The sequence below is a fragment of the Polistes canadensis genome, unplaced genomic scaffold (genome assembly GCF_001313835.1).
Source record: "Polistes canadensis isolate GaletaPanama2010 unplaced genomic scaffold, ASM131383v1 scaffold_15, whole genome shotgun sequence".
In the NCBI taxonomy this organism is placed as follows: Eukaryota; Metazoa; Arthropoda; class Insecta; order Hymenoptera; family Vespidae; genus Polistes; species Polistes canadensis.
In genome coordinates, this window is record NW_014569562.1 from 1,257,352 (window position 1) to 1,275,873 (window position 18,522).

Here is an 18,522-nt window from a genome sequence, read left to right on the forward strand (position 1 = left end):
ATATCATATTATAATATAATATTTATAGTATATTAAATTACTTTAGATATTAAAAAAAAAGAAAATCTTGACATACCCTACAAATTATTTCTAATTAATACAATAAAATAGAACCACATATAATATAAATAACAAATTGTAATTGTAAATTATAATAACTTTAGAAATAATTTAAATTTAACGAACCGAAATATATCTCTAACGACTCTTCTTAATACATTTATCTATTCTAAAGAAAAACAAAGAGAATGGTAAATTTTGCATTAATGCAACTAAACAAACTTTTCAGGAAAATGTCAGAGAAGTCGGTAACAACTCTGGTTTAAAATTCAAAAGGTACCTACAGATATATGTCGTATATACACGTACATACGTTTAGATCCAAGCAAAGGTATGCTATTCTCGATATCCTATCGTCGTCCAGTCTCCAGGGAAACACGACTACAATGACTATATAACTATAGTACTACCAACTACACGTCCTACCTCCTAACCGAGCTTTCGATCTAACACGATCTAACGATCTTCTGTATGAGAACAATAACGTTCTACGTGAGTCCAACTTAAAGTTCATTTCTTATCTTACATAAATGTTCCTGTAATTTTATCACGTAACCATGTTTATGTTTATTACGAATATTCTAATATGAGATTCTTATTTTATAATGATTTCTAACGAGCATATAAAAAATAATATAGAAAAATGAGTTGTAAAGTTTAGAAACTTTAAAAAGAAAATATAATATTATAGTAAAGGAAAATAAGTAAACAACTTGCAGAAAAGAAAAAGAAATTTATTCCTGTGTGTTAGAAAGATTATTAAACTATACAAAAATGTATTTACTTGTAATAGAAACAAACCTACAAATAATAGAAACTTTGGATCCATCCTTTAATTAAAACTATTATACCAAAAATTCATATATATATATATATATATATATATATATACACATTACGGTTTTTAATATTAAATAACAAAAATTCATAATGATCGCGTTGAGAGTCTTTGAAGAAAAGATATGTCATCCCCCCCCCTTGCCCACGAATTTTAATTCCTCGTGGGAACAATGCTACGAAAAAAAAATTTCAATGTCGAAATAAAAGTAAAAATTTCGTTTATATTTGTATGCTGGTGAAGAGAAGGAAGAAGAGGAGAGGGGTGAGGACCCTTCTCTAGACTTTTTATCTTTTATCTTTCTTTTCTTTGACATGTGACATAGCGACTATAGAACTGCTATACGTATATACAAAATTTTCATATTCTCCAACCCTTACTTATCCGGCCATTAGTAAGTCTCTCTCTCTCTCTCTCTCTTTTCCATCTTCTTTTATCCTTTCTTCCTTTACCCCATAGTTTTATAAAAACTCTTCGCGTCTCGTTTGGAACCGTCTCGCCATTTTTTTCATTTACCATAATGATACTTTTTACTTTTGCTCTTGAGAAAGAAAGAATCCTTTTCAAAAAAAAGGAAAAGAAAAGAAAAAAAATGCAAAAAAATAAAATACGAAACGAAGTTATAAAACTTAATCTTCCCTTTCTTTTTTTTTCTCTCTCTCTCTCTCTCTCTCTCTTATCTTTTCTTTATATTTCGTTATTTTCCGTCCTTTCTTTTTTTCTTCGTCTCGACCAAAACGCACCACACTTTTTCTATACAAAGTTCAGATATGAAACCACTATAAGACAAACGCGTTATAATAATCGCGTAGATCCTCGTTATTTCGTTGGTTGGTTGTGTTTCGAAAAAAAAATTAAGAAAAAAAAAAAGAGACAGAAAATGAAGCAACAAAATGATCAATTAACAGTTTCCGAGCAACCGAATTAATTATTTAGAGATTAATTATTATGAGATTTAATTATATCTCATTAACAAAAATTAGACGTTAATTGCAACTTTTGCCGCGGTTATATTCTACGAGGGGGTGGGGCGCGGGGACGGGAGATGGGGAGGGGAAAGGGGGTAGAAAAAAAAGAAAAATAATATGAAAAAAATTGATAAAATACGAATGCGAACGATCGCGAGAATAAATTTCAATCGATCATCATCGTAATCATTTATCTGTGGTTAATGAAATTTCGATATTTTGCAAAAGGAAAAATAATACCTAATGTAATCATGATAACATTATCTATGATAATAGGAAGCATTGAATATTAATTATTAAATTAATCACAATTACGTATATTATAACACGATCGTGATATTCGATCGTATTGATTTGGAACTAAATCAAAACGTTAAATCAGTAAATGAATAAATTTAATCGCATAAATCTTAACGATCACATATCGGAGATCATCACTGACGATACATAAAGCTAAACGTGTGAGGGTATTTAAGTCACGTAGACACGTGAGTATATACGATTAAGCTACACGCACGACACAGAATAGTCTCTATCTCTCTTACTCCCTTAATGTACGTCTCTCTCGCTCTCTTATACATAGTCGCATTAAATTTAACGGTACCATAATTCTAACTGTTCCACAAGCGACATGTTATCGGCCAGAACGCGAGAGAGAAACTATTCTCTTTAGACAGGATATACGCATACATCCATTTTGTGTAAATATATTAATATACGTGTATGTGAGTGTATATATATATATGTGTGTATCGATGCGTTCACAAAATCTATCTATTCATATGCATATTTTTATCGTGTATTATATTTATCTAGGAATTATTTTACTTTCGATTTTTTATAGTGTTACGTTTAAAAAAAAAAAAAAAAAAAAAAAACGAGATATTTAAGAAAAAAAAAAATTGTTCTAATCGTAAGCCTGTTTTGTCATTCAGCATTGACCGAGATTTAATTAGAACCAGGCAGATTCTTCGAGAATTAAATCATGATAAAATAAGAAATGTAAATGAAAAGTGTTTCACGATATTCGTTCGATACTAACAAATTTATGAATAAAAAGAAACGAAATGTTGGAAAGGTAAAAGGTGACAAATCAACTTAATACAAATAGCTCGTGCTTTTTGCGCCGTACAAACGTTAATACTTGGATTGAAGAAAAGTTCAAGGTTGGAATTGTTAAGTGTGGAAAGTAATTATTTATTGGGATTCTCTGGTACTCGATTTATTTTATCGAATTACGGTACTTACAATAGTGGTGAAAAAAATCGTTGTTGCTCTGCTATTCGCGTTTAGTTACTGAATATAATCGTTGAGGTTAATTTTATTATTAATAAGTTCAATTTCAAATCGTAGCAGCAGGGATTGTTACAGGATACAACACAGGGAACACAGATTTTTGGAATGACGACGTTTATATAAACTAATTGCATCTCTGGTAGGTTTAATATAAGTCCCACTTTTTGATATTAATCGACCTAAGCTTCCTTTGAAAATTTGTCGTCATGTAATTTTGATTTTACGTGTATCTTCCAGGTATTTAGTCACGCACATATCTGATATATTTCACTTGTTGCCATACTGCTCATACCGTTCTTAATTCCCTAATTATCACATTCCGCACTTCCTTATCGTGATATTAATTTTCTTTCACTTTATTTATTTCAACATCTGACATAAGTTGAACGCTCTTTAACGTTGCATATGGCAACGTCATCTAAAGTCAACTCGAATTTCACTCGAACAATTCAATGATCTTTTGTTTGTACCACGGGTAATACCTGTGATTCATTTTATCTATATTGGAAATTAAAGTAATTTTTAATTTAATTTATCTGTAAACCATATTAAAATATTCTTCTTCTAGTATTTTATTATATTCATTTTAAAAAAATAAAAAAATTTAAAACAATATAAATGATTAAATAAATATCTGACACGCTGGAACACATATACTTCTTATATACCTTAATTTGCATTGTTCTTTTTCGTATATATGTCTCGTTGTTATAATAATTGATATAATTGATAGAAAATAATTTATTAAAAGGATAGAATGTTTGATATCAATTGATAAGGATCATTTTATTGTTAAAACTTTTTAATTTATTTCCGTTCAATCATAGGAAAAAAAAAAGCTAATAAATGTTTCTGCTGTATGTGTGTGTGTGTGTGTATGTAGAAACAAAGACATAAATTCAATTAAAGAACGAGAGACCGTTCGCAAATCAAACTTTTTTCCCGCTCAAACCCGACGAACTTAGTGGCAAAACTTTTTCAATTTTTCTCAAATATATAACTAAGTATCTATATATGTATCTATATATATATATATATATACATTTATATATATATATATAAATCTCGACTAAAGTTTCTTCTTTCTCTTCGAGTTTACGACGATGCGATATTCTCTTTATTCTCTCTTCAGAACACCGCGAGATGTAACAAATCCGTCTAGATATTCCTCTTAAAGAGTGTACTTGGAATTGTGTTGAAAATAAACAAGTAGAGAAAGAAAGAGAGAGAGAGAGAGAGAAAATAAGAAAGTAGGGAAGATGGAATGGACTAAGAAATTAAAGGGTGAGTAAAAAGAAATAGAGAGAAAGAAATAAAAACGATAGAAAACGTTGAAAACTATTCCGAAACTTTACGTAATCTCGAAAACGACGAATTCGAGAAAGTAGAGAAAAAGATTTATATGTGTACGTATTATAAGATCAATAGAAATTAGGTATCGATATTGGCAGACTATTTTGAATAAAAAAAGAAAAAAACAACCTTGATTGAAATTTGAAAGAAATTGTAAAGATGTACAATTTACAGCATTGCATTCTCTGACATTTTCTGAACTTTACATGCTAAATTTATAACTCGATATGATATTCTATGCGTAGAGAAAAGAATGTACTTTAATTTAATATAAGTTTTATTAAAATCTATTTACTTTTAGTATAAAAAATATTTACCAAAACTTTACAAAGAAATTGCAAAGATGCACAATTTACAGTATCGCATTCTCTGACATTTTCTGAACTTTACATGCTAAATTTATAACTCCATATGGTATTCTACGCGTAGACAAAAGAGTGTACTTTAATTTAATATAAGTTTCATTAAATTCTATTCACACTTTTAGTATAAAAAATATTTACCAAAACTTTTCAATGCACATTGAATTATTTAATTACAAATTACATTATTTACCAAAAATTTATAATGCACATGTATATACACATAGGCGAAATTCTCGTCTACTTTTTCAACCTCTTTTACGCCGTCATTTTAAAATCTACATTGGTGTATCTCTGCTATAAGGTCAGAGCACTCTTAAGTATACAGTATACCTATATATGTATGCATGCACACATGTATCCATGTGTATTTGTATGTATGTATATACACTATACAACGAAGGAAGACGAATAGGATAAAAAATGTTATTTCTCAAGGCTCTTGGCAATCTAATACATTCGAAAAAGAGGTTTTACTCGTAACTAAATTATACTGCTCATAATTCATATCTCATTTTAACTTATTAAGGTTTCATTCAAAGGTATGAAAGATCAAGGCAACGTAATTAATGTTCTTTTTCTTTCTAATTTTACATATTACATATACTTTGAAGATTATATTAAAGGAAACAAATATTTAAATGTTACGAGATTTTAATTCTTATAAAAAATGAACAACGATGAACGCTTATTTGGAAAAGAAATAAATCGAATCTAACACCTTTTGTGTTCAGATTTTCGTAGTAAATTATTCGTACATCTGCATCTTTCGAATTTATGGGGAAAAATATATACACACACACACACACACACACACGTGCATACAAAAGCCTCTTTCGCAGGAACACCAAAAAGCGTTGCCTATGGGTAGATATGTACGCACAATAAATTAATTGCTTCATAAAACTGGTACATACAATAAACCGCGATGTTCTATCCGGAAATTCCTATCGAATTTATAGCCGTTTATCCACAGATATAATCGCGACGCCCCATTAACCTGACCAACCATTTGAACTTTCTTCTCTTCTTACAAACGATACGATACTATACTATATTATATGATATTATATTTTTCTCTTACCATTTAACGTGGTCCAATTTCTTTACACAACTTTTAACACTATTATAATTATTTATTTTCTAATATAAATATGTCATCTCGTAAGCATCGAAGTTTAATGATCAATTAAATGCAATTCAATTAAAATTCAAGTTTAGTTAAATTCAATTGAATATAAAAACTTATTTCAAATATTATATATCATATTATAATTCGTACGAATGCCAAATATTCGAAAATGATTATTAATTGTACAAAAATTTTCAAATTTATATATCGATAATATTAATCATAAGAAGAAAAAAAATTCGAAAATAAAATAATGGAAATAGGTATAATGTGATAAAAGTTTTTTTAAGACGTCGGAAAAAGAAATTATAAATATAAGAAATTGTCCAATGCTAACAGGATTGGTAAATACACACGAAGGATATATTTTTTGTAGAGAAAAAGTAAGTTGCAATAAATCTAAAGAGAGTGAACCTAAAGAACAACGGGCTATCTCGCAAAATCGTCTTCATATACGGTTGCTAGATTGTTATCGGTTAACTCTATTTACGCAAGAGAACAAAATATTTATACATGTACATTTACCTCCCACACGAAGAAAGATATCAAAGAAAATAATCTCCCAACGTAAAATTACTTTTATCTATTCTTTTATTTTATTTCGCCGAGACAATTTTTACTGAATCCCACGTGAACGTGAAAATATTATATTCACAAAAAAAAAAAAAAAAAAATTAAAAAAATAAATAAATAAATAAATTTTTTCTTTCCATACGATCTGCTAGGTCAATTATCTTTTTTCTTCTTCTTATATATATATATATAAAAAAAATTATGATACATTCGTAAAATATATTTTTTACGTTTACACCAATATGCAAAATTTATTATTTCCTTCATTTATTTTTTTTCTTTTTGAGACGAAAAAGTGCAAACGTTTAGATATATTTACGATTTACGCTCACTGTATAGATTAATATTTGTAAATAGTACACGCGCACGCGCAAACAGATAGGAAAAAGGTGGAAAAATTCGTAGCTCCTTTTTTCGAGTGACACTCAAACGAAAATTGAAACGAGAAAGCATAATTTCTTGGCTTCTCGCGAGCCGTGTGCGTTTCGTTCGACTACGACGACGAAAAGCTTTTTAATTACAGCTTCATGTTTTACGACAGAAAGAGAAAAAAAGGCTTATAAATCCAACGTCACGGAATAAATTCGACGGAATTGCGAGAGGGCGCGCGTCGTTCCGTATGGAAAGTTAATTTTTTTTTGTTTTTTTCTTTTCTTTTTTTTTCCCCCCCCCCCTCCCCCGTTAAAAATCGAATAAACTTTGTTTTCTCTAATTCTTTTATTATTTTTTCGTTACGCATGTAAATTCATAAGTTAAGCTTGTACTTCATATCACGATACGATATGTAAAGAGTTAGCTTTACAAATTCTCAAAAAAAAAAAGGAAAAAGAAAAAGAAAAAAATGTCATTGATTTATAAGATCACCTCGAAACTTTGCACAAATTCTACTTCGTATAATTAAATTATAATATTTAATTAACTCCATGTGTTGTATTCGTGAATAATCTTTATTAAAGTTCAAACCTACCGATCGTTCAATAACACTTCACTTTTTTATCGATTTAAAAAAAAAAAGGAAAAAAAAGAAAGAAAGAGGAAAAAATTACCAAAAAAAGAAAAAAAAATATAACAACCGTTCACAGACCAAATTGATTAAATTTTGTTTTATAATGTTTCTTTTAAATTCTTAATTCAAATAAACACCAAATCGATGTTTTAATATTTTAATATAAAAAATACATTTTCTGTCTTCTTTATTATAGACACTTAACGCTACTAATTAAAGAAAAATTGTTTATACACTTTGAATATAATAAATTATATTACAATATATATGTTTGTATGTATGTATGTTTTTTACTTTTTATTGTGTAAACAAAATTTCTAAATAATATTATGCGTGGACCAAAAAGAGTAATGTCAATAAAAAATTCAATATATATTAATTACAACAAATTATTTGAAAAAAAAAAAACAAACATTAATCGAATTAGCAAACAAATGACTACACACATAACATCGTTCCCATTCTTACATCACACCTAATCTAAAAAATATCAATGTATTAAGAAACATTGCATAATAAATAACAATAGAAACCTAAGATATAATTTGTAAAAAGAAGGAAAAAATAATGTGCATGAGGTTTTGTCCGTCGAATAAGAAAATTTTCATTGGTTGGTAAGATAAATGTGAAGAGTATTAAAGAGGATGAGCAAGGAGAGAAGAGGTAAAAGGGGTTGGTTGAGAGGGAGTAGTAGGTGAAGAAGCAATTAAGAGACGTACGTTTAATGATATTATCAGAATGTCTAAGGTTTTCCGATAGTCAACGAGCTTTTGATCGGATTATCGAGGAAACTTTAAGCAAGGACAAGAGAGGAAAGAGAGAGAGAGAGAGAGAGAGTAGAGAGGAGAAAAGTTGATGAGATGGTTCGTGCTCAGTTGTCGTCTTTGTCATACTTTGAACGACATAAAGAAAGATAAGAAGAGACAAGGAAGAGTTCTTGAATGCTCGATTTCACGCTTGTCGTTACATAATATCGATGTCAATATTTATGATGAAATACGTGTTCTATATAATTATTTATTATGTATATATAATTAACCCTTAATCCATAAACATTAAAAAACTTTACCGCGTCAATAAGTAAATTTGTTAAATGTGTAAAGTTTACTTTGTGTTTTAGGTATGTATATTTACAATAATAACATTGTTTCACTTTCATTTTGAAAACTTTACTCTTATCTGATATGCTAATTCTCAATTTTGTCAATCAATGTTTTTCTTATTTAAAAATAAAATACTAAAAAGTGTTTCTCTGTGTAAATATATATATATATATATTATATATTTTATAATTCATAACATGTAATGAGAGAGAGAGAAAGTTATATTATATAAATTTAAATTTGTAATATATATTTTTAATATATTTTCTAAATTTCACATATATATATATTTAGATAAATAAAACTGTATAGTGCATTATTTATTTAAATATAAACTACTAAAAATTCCCTAATTACACTTATTGGTTAATCCAATAAAAATATGTATAAATTATTACAAATATTTCTATAAGATTATTACCCAATTAAATATGTTTAGAAATAGAATGATTATGATTTATTTAAACTGTAACAGTAACATATGCACATACATACCTCGTGTTATAGATTAAAATTGACTGAGCAGAAGAATGATAACAACCACGTAAGACCTTAACTCGACTCGTCTCGGTTCTCATCGATTCTTCTCGGCTTTTTTTAATGAACTTTTCTTTCCTGCATTCTCTTCGTGGAATTTCGATGCTTCCTAGAAACGTTCTCACGAATCGTCGTAGATGTTGTTGTTGTTGATTCCTTTTTTCTTTCATCACTAATCGCAGTTTTATCGCTGTATGAACAAATTCGAACGATTTATCATAGAAACATTATTCGCAGTATACATACGCATGTACTAATTTTTACATATAATTTATACATGCATATGTAGATTCAATATTTATATAATTTATGCATAACGATTAAAACATTGGAAATTTGTATAAAATTAGCGATGGAAACGTGAATAAAAATGTAATAATTATCGAACAATAATTAAATAAGATAATCTAATAACAATAGGTCGAGCATTTACAAAAATGGGATATGTAAAAAACATTACAATTTATTTTATTAACAATTCAATCATTTTAAACACAGATAAATAACGAGATTTGACAAGAAATATATATATATATATATATATAAGTAGACGATATTCTATAATAAATTAATAAATTATGATATAAAATTAAATATTATCAAGAATAAATCCACTGATTAAAATCGAATCGGCGAATAATATTTTCCAAAGTACTAACAAGTGTTCATACGTATTAGCAAAATAATTGAAACAACGTTATTTAATCCAACAAATCTACATATGTATGTTCTTTATATTACATATATATGTGCAAACAATTCAATCATTTTTTGAACATATTTTAAATCATTTTCATTAGATTCGTTAAGTATAACTTTGTCGATAGAAAAATTGATCACATGTCGTATTTAAACGATTTTAAATCCAGGATATTCGAAGAAGGAAAAGTTACAGTAATAAAAAAATTCTTAAGAACATAAAATTATACGAAGTCAAAAGAACACGAAAGTTACTTTTAAATAAATTACAAAAATGTTATATTTACGATCGCAGTTAGAACACTTTTTTGTAACACTTTTTTCTAACTTTACGCTATCCACCCCGTGATATATTATAAAAACTAACTTGAAAGCATCTATTTCTGTGAAAAAATAAGGGCTAGCTTGTAAAATTAATTTGAAGTAGATTGAATAGTTAATTCGTAATTGCGACGCTTTGAACAAAGGGGTTGGCACTGCTATCTATATTATATATTGAGATGAAAACTTTTTGTTAATCAAGATGGCGAGAAGTGCGATAATTATTTGTTTCGTGTTAAAATTTTACTTCCTCATTTTTCGGCAAAAATAATTTTTCATGGATAAAAATTAAATATAACAATACCGAATATACGTATAAATAATGTTTGATGTGTTTTCATGCGTTATGAACTTGAACACGTGTATTGAATTTGAAGAAAGAAAAAAGATTCTAACATTTTGCATGCAAGAAAAGAACAATATCCTAATATCCAATAGTAAATCATTCTATTAATTACGAAAGTACTTAACAAATCGTCAAAAAATTATATAAACATCATATTAATTTTGTTGTTTCGATAGAATAAATGATCAAAATAATGGATTATTAAATTAAACGAAAAAATAATCACAGTTGTGTTTTGTTTTTCTTTCATGATGTCAAAGCATTTGGAAATATTCTCTCTCGAAATTGAAATTAATAATTGAAAATAGAATTTGAAAATGCCTACATTGAAAATGCATAAATATATATATATAGGTATACATATACATATCTATGTATAACATTTGCATCGTTTGATTAACGACTGTGCTTTTGAATAGAAATTTAATTTCTATATGCTTGTAAATATGATACTCTATTTAAACGATAATCACTTTATATAGAAAGAGGTACTCGATTCTCAAAGCTTACTCGTTAAACAGAATATGAAAATATATGTTTGTACATACATACAATCATTTGATATAATTTATAATGAGTGCTGATTACACGTTAATGAAATAATGACAAGTATATACCTTTAGCAAAAGCTAAAGCAATAGTTTCTATGTGTATGTGTATACGTGTATATATTTATATATTTATGTACACGAAAATAATGATCGATGTTATTCTCATAATATAGTATCACCTACTTTCAAATTAATAATTTATTGTTAATCCAACATTTCAGATCGTTGATATTTTTATTTTCAATTAATTTATACGTTGGTGGGTTGAAATTGTCCAATTCTAACATAGAAACACAATTCTTGTTTTACGGTTACTCACTTCTAATTAAAAAAAAGTAAAAGATTCTTTTTGTGTTGCAGATGAAAACTTGTCAACCCACCTTTGTATATTATAAATCAGTATAAAAATAGAAAAACAAAATATCTCGAAATATTTGGCACACATATTTGTTTATTATTTGCGTAAACGTGTTCGATTACTTTCAAATTTATCAATTAAACAAATTTATAAAATTAAATATGTAGGGTCGTGAAAAAAAAAAAAAAGAATTATTTTCAGTCCAATTCGCGTTGCAGCAAATGGATTCTTTTATTCTTACTTTTTTTTTCTTTATATTTTATCTCATTCGATCTCACAGAAGAATGAAATTAGGCGTACCAGTGACACGCTCGTTCGCTTGATTTTTCCTGCGTCTAGGTCGAAAATTTATGCGATAAAAACCGTTGAAAACCGTTGGGAAATAAAGAACTTTAGGTTAGCTCGTTGCTTTAAATTCGTTGCAGCTTTTACACATTTTTTCCTCCTTTTCCTCTTCCTTCTTTTTTTTTTTTTTATTAATTCATTTTTTCCATTTGTTGCAACTATTATCGAATATAACCGAAAAAAAAAAAAAGAAAAAATCGAATCCGTCGAGTGGAAAAAAGGTTTATTTTACGAGTCGTGAATAATCCTAACTAAATAAAATAAAATACGAAAAAGGAAAAAATATGAAAATAGAAAGGGAAGCAAAAAATGGCGGATCAAAATAAAATCGTGTGCGAGATATTCGATGATATTTACCTGTATTCGTCACGAACATTCGTCGGACTGCATTCTTTTGCGAAACAACAGCAACGAAATTAAATAAATCCAAAGTAAAACCAAATTTTCGATGATCACGTATGGTGCAAAAAATTGACGACGATTACGGGGAAACTCGCGAGACTATCGATCTTCTCGTTGAAAAATTTTCCACACGATTTATAAACGTTTCAATGTGTCCTTCGTTCGAAAAATCTCGAATGGTCTCACTCGCGTTGTAGATAATTCGTGTAATTTAAATGAATAACTAAACGGATATCACACTTTAAGGTTCCCCTTTACAGTTTCGTTGATCATTTATTTGTAGTTTTTTATTTTCTTCGGATAACATATCAAATATTATCAATAATACAGCACGCGCGATGATAACACACACTCGCGTTATTTTATTACGACAACAATACACAAACAATATCCTTTTGATCTAATATTATTTATACATTTGTTTCTCGATTTTATGATATAATTTATGTTACTTTATTTTTTCATTATTATTTTTCACGAATGTTTAGATATATTTTTCTTGAATTAATAATTTGTATTGAAAATTTGTCGATTATACACTGGTATCATCACACTGTGGTATTACAGGAACGAAGGAAAAGAACTAAAATCCTTTTACATATATACGCATGTCCATGTACGATGCGCGAATGACGCACAAGTCACGAGGTCAAGATATGTAGATCGAAAAAAAACGAGCTTGCCAAATCTCGTCATTAATTTGAACCAATAATAATACTAAATAAACGTCAATTAAAAGCTAGATTTAATTGAACATAACGATGTTTTTAGTGTCACATATCGATTTATCAAACACACTGACAACATTATCTTCCTGAACCATATTAAAAGAGAAACAAGAGAAAACAAGAAAAGCAAAAAAAAGAAACAGCAATAATAAAAAAAGGAAATTTCACTTTATCGAAAACACACTATTAACGTTCACCCCCAGTTCACGTATCCTTGATAACCAAATTTATTATCTTATTCTATTCATTTATTTTCTTTTTTCTCTTATATTAAATGTTCTCGAGAAAATTTTCAAATTCACTATTGAAAAAATATAATGTTTGACTTAATCACAAATTCGTATAATTAAAAGAAACATTATATGATATAATTGTGTGTTTGGATGACAGTTCGTTGTATGAAAAAAAAGGAATGAAGAGAAATAGACGACAAAAAGCCCATCCGAAAACCGTGCGCGCCGAGGATCGGGCGGTGACTGAAATCGCCGTTCTGTCTTGCTCTCTATCTTCCTCTCACTTTCCCCTTCACCCCACCACCAAAGCCACGTTTGCGCCCTCTCTTTATCTCTTTCTCTCACTCTTACCCCCTTAGTCGTCTCACACTCTAACTCGAAACTACCCCTTCCTTTATCAAATTCTCTCTATCTCTCTCTTTCTCTCTCTGTCTCTCTCATACAATCTCTTTATTTTTGTTCTCTTTCTAACACATACATATATATTTTTCTCTTTCTATCATTGCTTGCTTTTCTATCAATCTCTCTCTCTCTCTCTCTCTCTCAGTTTCTCTAATTCTTTTTTTCCGCATAGAATATTTCTTTTATCCATCCCTTACGCACCATTCATTTTCTCTTATTTTATCTGTCGGTATTTCTCTTTCTCTTTCTAATAATTTTTCTCTTTTCAATCTTCTACATCGTTCGCGCCAAAGGTCTTTGCATCGTTTCCCTTTCTATCTCCCTTTAACTTGATAATTTCTTTGATTCACACACACACTCACACATCTGCACTCCGCTTTTTCTCTCTCTCTCTCTCTCTCTTTTTATTTCTCTTTCTTTTATATTTCCTTTAAGAGCATTCAATGAGGCAATGAAAAGTGCCACGCCTACTCCATCCTTAGATTTATATATACATGTGTATGTGTGTATGTGTCTGTGTGTGTTTGTGTGTTAGTGATGCGAAAGTAACTCTAAACCTAGAACCTTGTAACGTTTAACTTTTCATCATCCTTTTTGTCCTAATGTCTGAACTTGTTGGAATTCTCTAAACTCACTCGTATTTCTACTACCTATCCTTTCTCTAGATCATTCCTCGTAATTCTATGTAAGTATTTATTCATTCGTTTATTTATTCATTTATTTATTTATTTATTCATTTATTTATTTATTTATTTATTTATTTATTCGAATAAAAATGTCGAGAAAAATGTTCTTTCCACGATTATATGGACACACGTCGTATCTTTGATAATTTCTGAAAACTAATTTAAATGTTATACGTTGGAGAAAATTTTATCGACGATATTTAATCGAATCTCGACCATTTATGCGAATTTTTGTAAATCATAAATTATCGTTGTACATCGAGATAATTAAAAACACCCTTGAGAATTAAACCGATAAACTCTAATATAATATCACACATTATCTCAATCTTAAATATATAATTTAACATATATTTCTATCAATAAAAATAAATCCATACTCATTACCATTGATATCTATATATATATATATATATATATATAATCTCCATATTTTATTTAGTAATAAAATATTCGAATATTAAACAAAATCGGAAACGTTTATAACTCGCATAGGATTTATAAATCTTTAATAAATATAAAACTAAACTTGTAAAGTAAATCGCGTAAATAAAATATATAAGATTGCATACGTCTTATATTTGCATCTGCATGTATATATCTAAAGAAATATATAAACAAATACTTCTAAACAATAATGTCAACAATTTCAATCAAAATTTAACATAAATCATTTAAAAAAGATATACATTAAATAATATATATTATACATTCATTTAAACAAAATAAATCAAAAAATTCATGACTACGGTGTCTCCAATTTTTCAAACAAATAAATAAAATAAAATAAAATAAAACAAAACAAACCCCAAAACAACGTATAAAATATTAAATTTGAAAAGCATTTATAAAACGAAAGGGAAAAGGGAATCGATGGATAATATAAATCAGTGGGAAGTACGAAACGAGGCTTGTAGGTGTTTCGAAAGTAAAGGATAGAGGGTTATACATTTGTCTATGTCTATGCATCTATGTCTCCTCCCCATATCTATGCGTCTATATATATATATATGTGTGTGTGTATGTAGGAAAACGCAACGTGACTCGGTCGAGAATTTCAACCCGAGGGATGTAACTGCAGCTGGGCGTCGTCTCAATGGCGCAGCGACGCCGCCACCGTCGCGAAGTTAGGCTAGGTCAGGGTGGGAGGTCAGATTAGAGTGGGAGGATGAGAAGGTAGTGGAAAGAAGAGGAGGAGGGTGAGGGTGAGGAAGATGGTGAGAGTGAGGAAGAGGGTGAAACTGAGGATGAGGATGAGGATGAGGATGAGGATGAGGGTGAGGCTATGAAGCTGAGGCTGCTAGGTTGAGGGTGAGGATGAGAAACTAGGGATGGGGTTGAGAGTGGAGGTGAAGGAGGACGCAGTAAGGTCACAATACCACCGCCGGCTAGATTTCATCGAGGACGAGACTTTTTGTCCGCGAGCAGTCAGAAATGTTGAACGTGTTCGCTGCCAGGAAGGCAGGCAGGCAAGCAAGCAAGCAAGCAAGCAAGCAGATTGGAGGATCTCAGCTAAAAATCCCTATTTTTTTTTCTTTTTCTTCTTCTTCTTTTTCTTCTACTTCTTTTTTTTATTTTTTTGTCTTTCCTTTCCCTCGCCCTTTTTGTCTCACACTTTTTTTTCCCCCCTCCCGTTCTGTCCCCCCTCGTTTTTATTCGTATTAACTTTTTCTCGTTTTTGATTGGTATCGTATTTCCTTTTTTTTTTTTTATTCTATTTGGGAATACTCGAAATTTTCGTATCGATTGCGAATACGTATGTAGGGTTATGTTTTATCTTGTATCTTTTCTCTTTTTCCCCCCCCCCCTACTTTTCTTTCATTTCTTTTTTCTTTCTTTTTTTTTCGTATGAAATATCTTACTCTTGTTAAATAATATTTTTCAGGATAAATGATACTCTTGTTATATAGATAATAACGAGATTACGTCTACTTGCGCGTTAGATATTAAATATTCGTCTTCTTTCTATGTAAATTTGATTAAAGAAAAATCTTAGAAATATTAAAAGAGTAAAATTTAATTTTACACGAATAAAGAATACATTTTAATTATATCTTGAAATAATAATTGATAATATTTCTGTAAAAAAAAATAGTTTTAAGAAACTTTCTTAGTCTATTACGTTAACATCCATACCCTTTTAAATTTTCTAGAGTCGATTTTACTTTCCGTGAAATTAGATAGGAAAGAAATTTTTGTAAAATTTTTATAAAAATTTCTCTCTCTCTCTCTCTCTTTCTCTCTCTCCCTCTCTCTCTTTCAAGATGGTAAAGCCTTTGGAAGTATCAATATCGTGTACACTCATTTTATGTCGCCTCTTTTCAGCGGTTTCGCTTCATACGTATTATACGTTAGAGCGTGCGGAAGCTCTTTCAGGTGGTTTAGCCAAAACTTCCCTAGCAAACTAAAAACTTAAAGCCCTGTACGCGCAAATATCGATCTTGTACGTTTTTTTTTTTCATTAAGATAACCATAATATTTATTCTAAAGACATACATTACATACACATTTTTGATTTATTAATATTTTCATCAATTCAACAATTATTAACTCTATATGTATATTTCATTTTTAACTTATATTTGTTTAATTTTATTCTCAATTTTTGTAACCTTTATATATTATATATAAGTCTCAAAGGGAGTTATAGACGGTTAATAAATCTTATGAACAATTAATTTGAACTAGTTGCTAGTTGCTAGTTGCTAGTTGCTAGTTGCTACAACTAGTTCAAATTAATTGTTCATAAGATTTATTAACCGTCTATAACTCCTTTTGAGACTTATATATTAATAACATATTTGTGGACAAGAATATTGATAATTAAATTTATATATTATCTTCTAACACACGATATTTCTATTAATTTTATATTTATTTTTATTTTCATATATTTATTACTTTAACTTTAAACATTTTATATTTTTAATTTAAATTACAACATTAATTTGTTTTTAATCTATCAAATAAATTCTAATCGTAATTAAATAGATATATCTTTGAAATTAATCGTTAGCATAATGATGAATATTTGTAAAAGTTCTATGAGTCGTTTATAGAGAGAAGCAAGTAGTAAACGCGCTTTGTGGTCAGCTAGTAGTAAAAGTAAATTATTTCCAACTAAATTCACATAGACGTTAACCTCTTCTATACGCATATCAAATATCGCTATCACACAAAACACACTTGTTAATTAGCATTCATTTAGATTATAGATAAAACATTAAAGTGTAATTATTCGTAACAATATTAATTGCTTTCTCAAACTTCTATAAGTTTTCTATAAAGATAAATCAGTAAATACAATTTATGGTCAGCCAGTAGTAAAGGTAAATAATTTCCAACAAAATTGACATATACGCTTATCTTTTCTATACCCGTAACAAAATTTGATATTACATGAAACACACAGTTGTTAATAAACATTCACTTATAAATTATACACAAATCATTAAAATGTTATAATTATTTACTAACCCGTTACTTTCTCAAACTCGTTGGAGAAAGTTTTTAGAAGTTTGGATTGTATCGAACTAGTCAACAACATAGGCAAGGATATTTTGAAGCTTTCCCTCGACGGTACGAGCCCTTATCTCGAATTTGTATCGTTAACAAAATGTGCTACGTATGTATCTATGTATGCGTGCGTGTAAATGAGTATGCGTGTGTAGGTATAGGTATCATACCACTTTCCTTTATCCCAGTAAGAGAAGGTAAATATGTATGTTCAAGGAACAGCAAGCGAGATTCTGGATAAAACGATTTTATGGGGCGGAGAAGGACAAGGAGAGAAAGAGAGGGGATAGAGATTCCTAGAATCTGCTTACTATTCAAATGAAAAGTAATCAAAATTTGTTTAAATTCTTTTAGATTTGGATTTGTTCGATTAATATCTAATTTATACTCGGGAGTTTTATTTACCATTATTAATTTTAAATATAATCCACGAATTTTTACACGAAATAGAGAGAAGAAAAATTTTCATGGAATTCGCTTATAGAAATAAAAAGTAATTTCAATTCGTAGAAATGCTTTGATCTCTGAATTCGTTCAAATATGAAATAACTTATACTTATTGTTAACACTTGTTTTATTTATGATTATTAAACTTTTATTAAGTTTTGTATTCTTATTATAATTAATTACAGAAAGTATTGTTATTACCAATGATTACATTTTTCTTTGTACATTACTTTGTTTAAATCCGAATCATTAAATTTAAG

General features: G+C 28.7%; 1 protein-coding gene across 2 annotated transcripts in view; it reads right to left on the reverse strand.

The window, feature by feature from the left end:
* The window catches only part of LOC106793543 (putative uncharacterized protein DDB_G0274535), a 244,820-nt gene extending 231,377 nt beyond the window's left edge, over positions 1–13,443 (reverse strand). The window contains exons 1-2 of one of the 2 annotated variants that reach the window (XM_014760556.1): positions 12,206–13,443; positions 9,187–9,418 (exon numbers count right to left, since the gene is read on the reverse strand). The gene's annotated coding sequence lies outside the window, so the exon portion shown is untranslated. The remainder of the gene's footprint in view (positions 1–9,186; positions 9,419–12,205) is intronic. The other variant, XM_014760557.1, reaches the window with a different exon arrangement.
* Between the last annotated feature and the right edge of the window lie 5,079 nt (positions 13,444–18,522).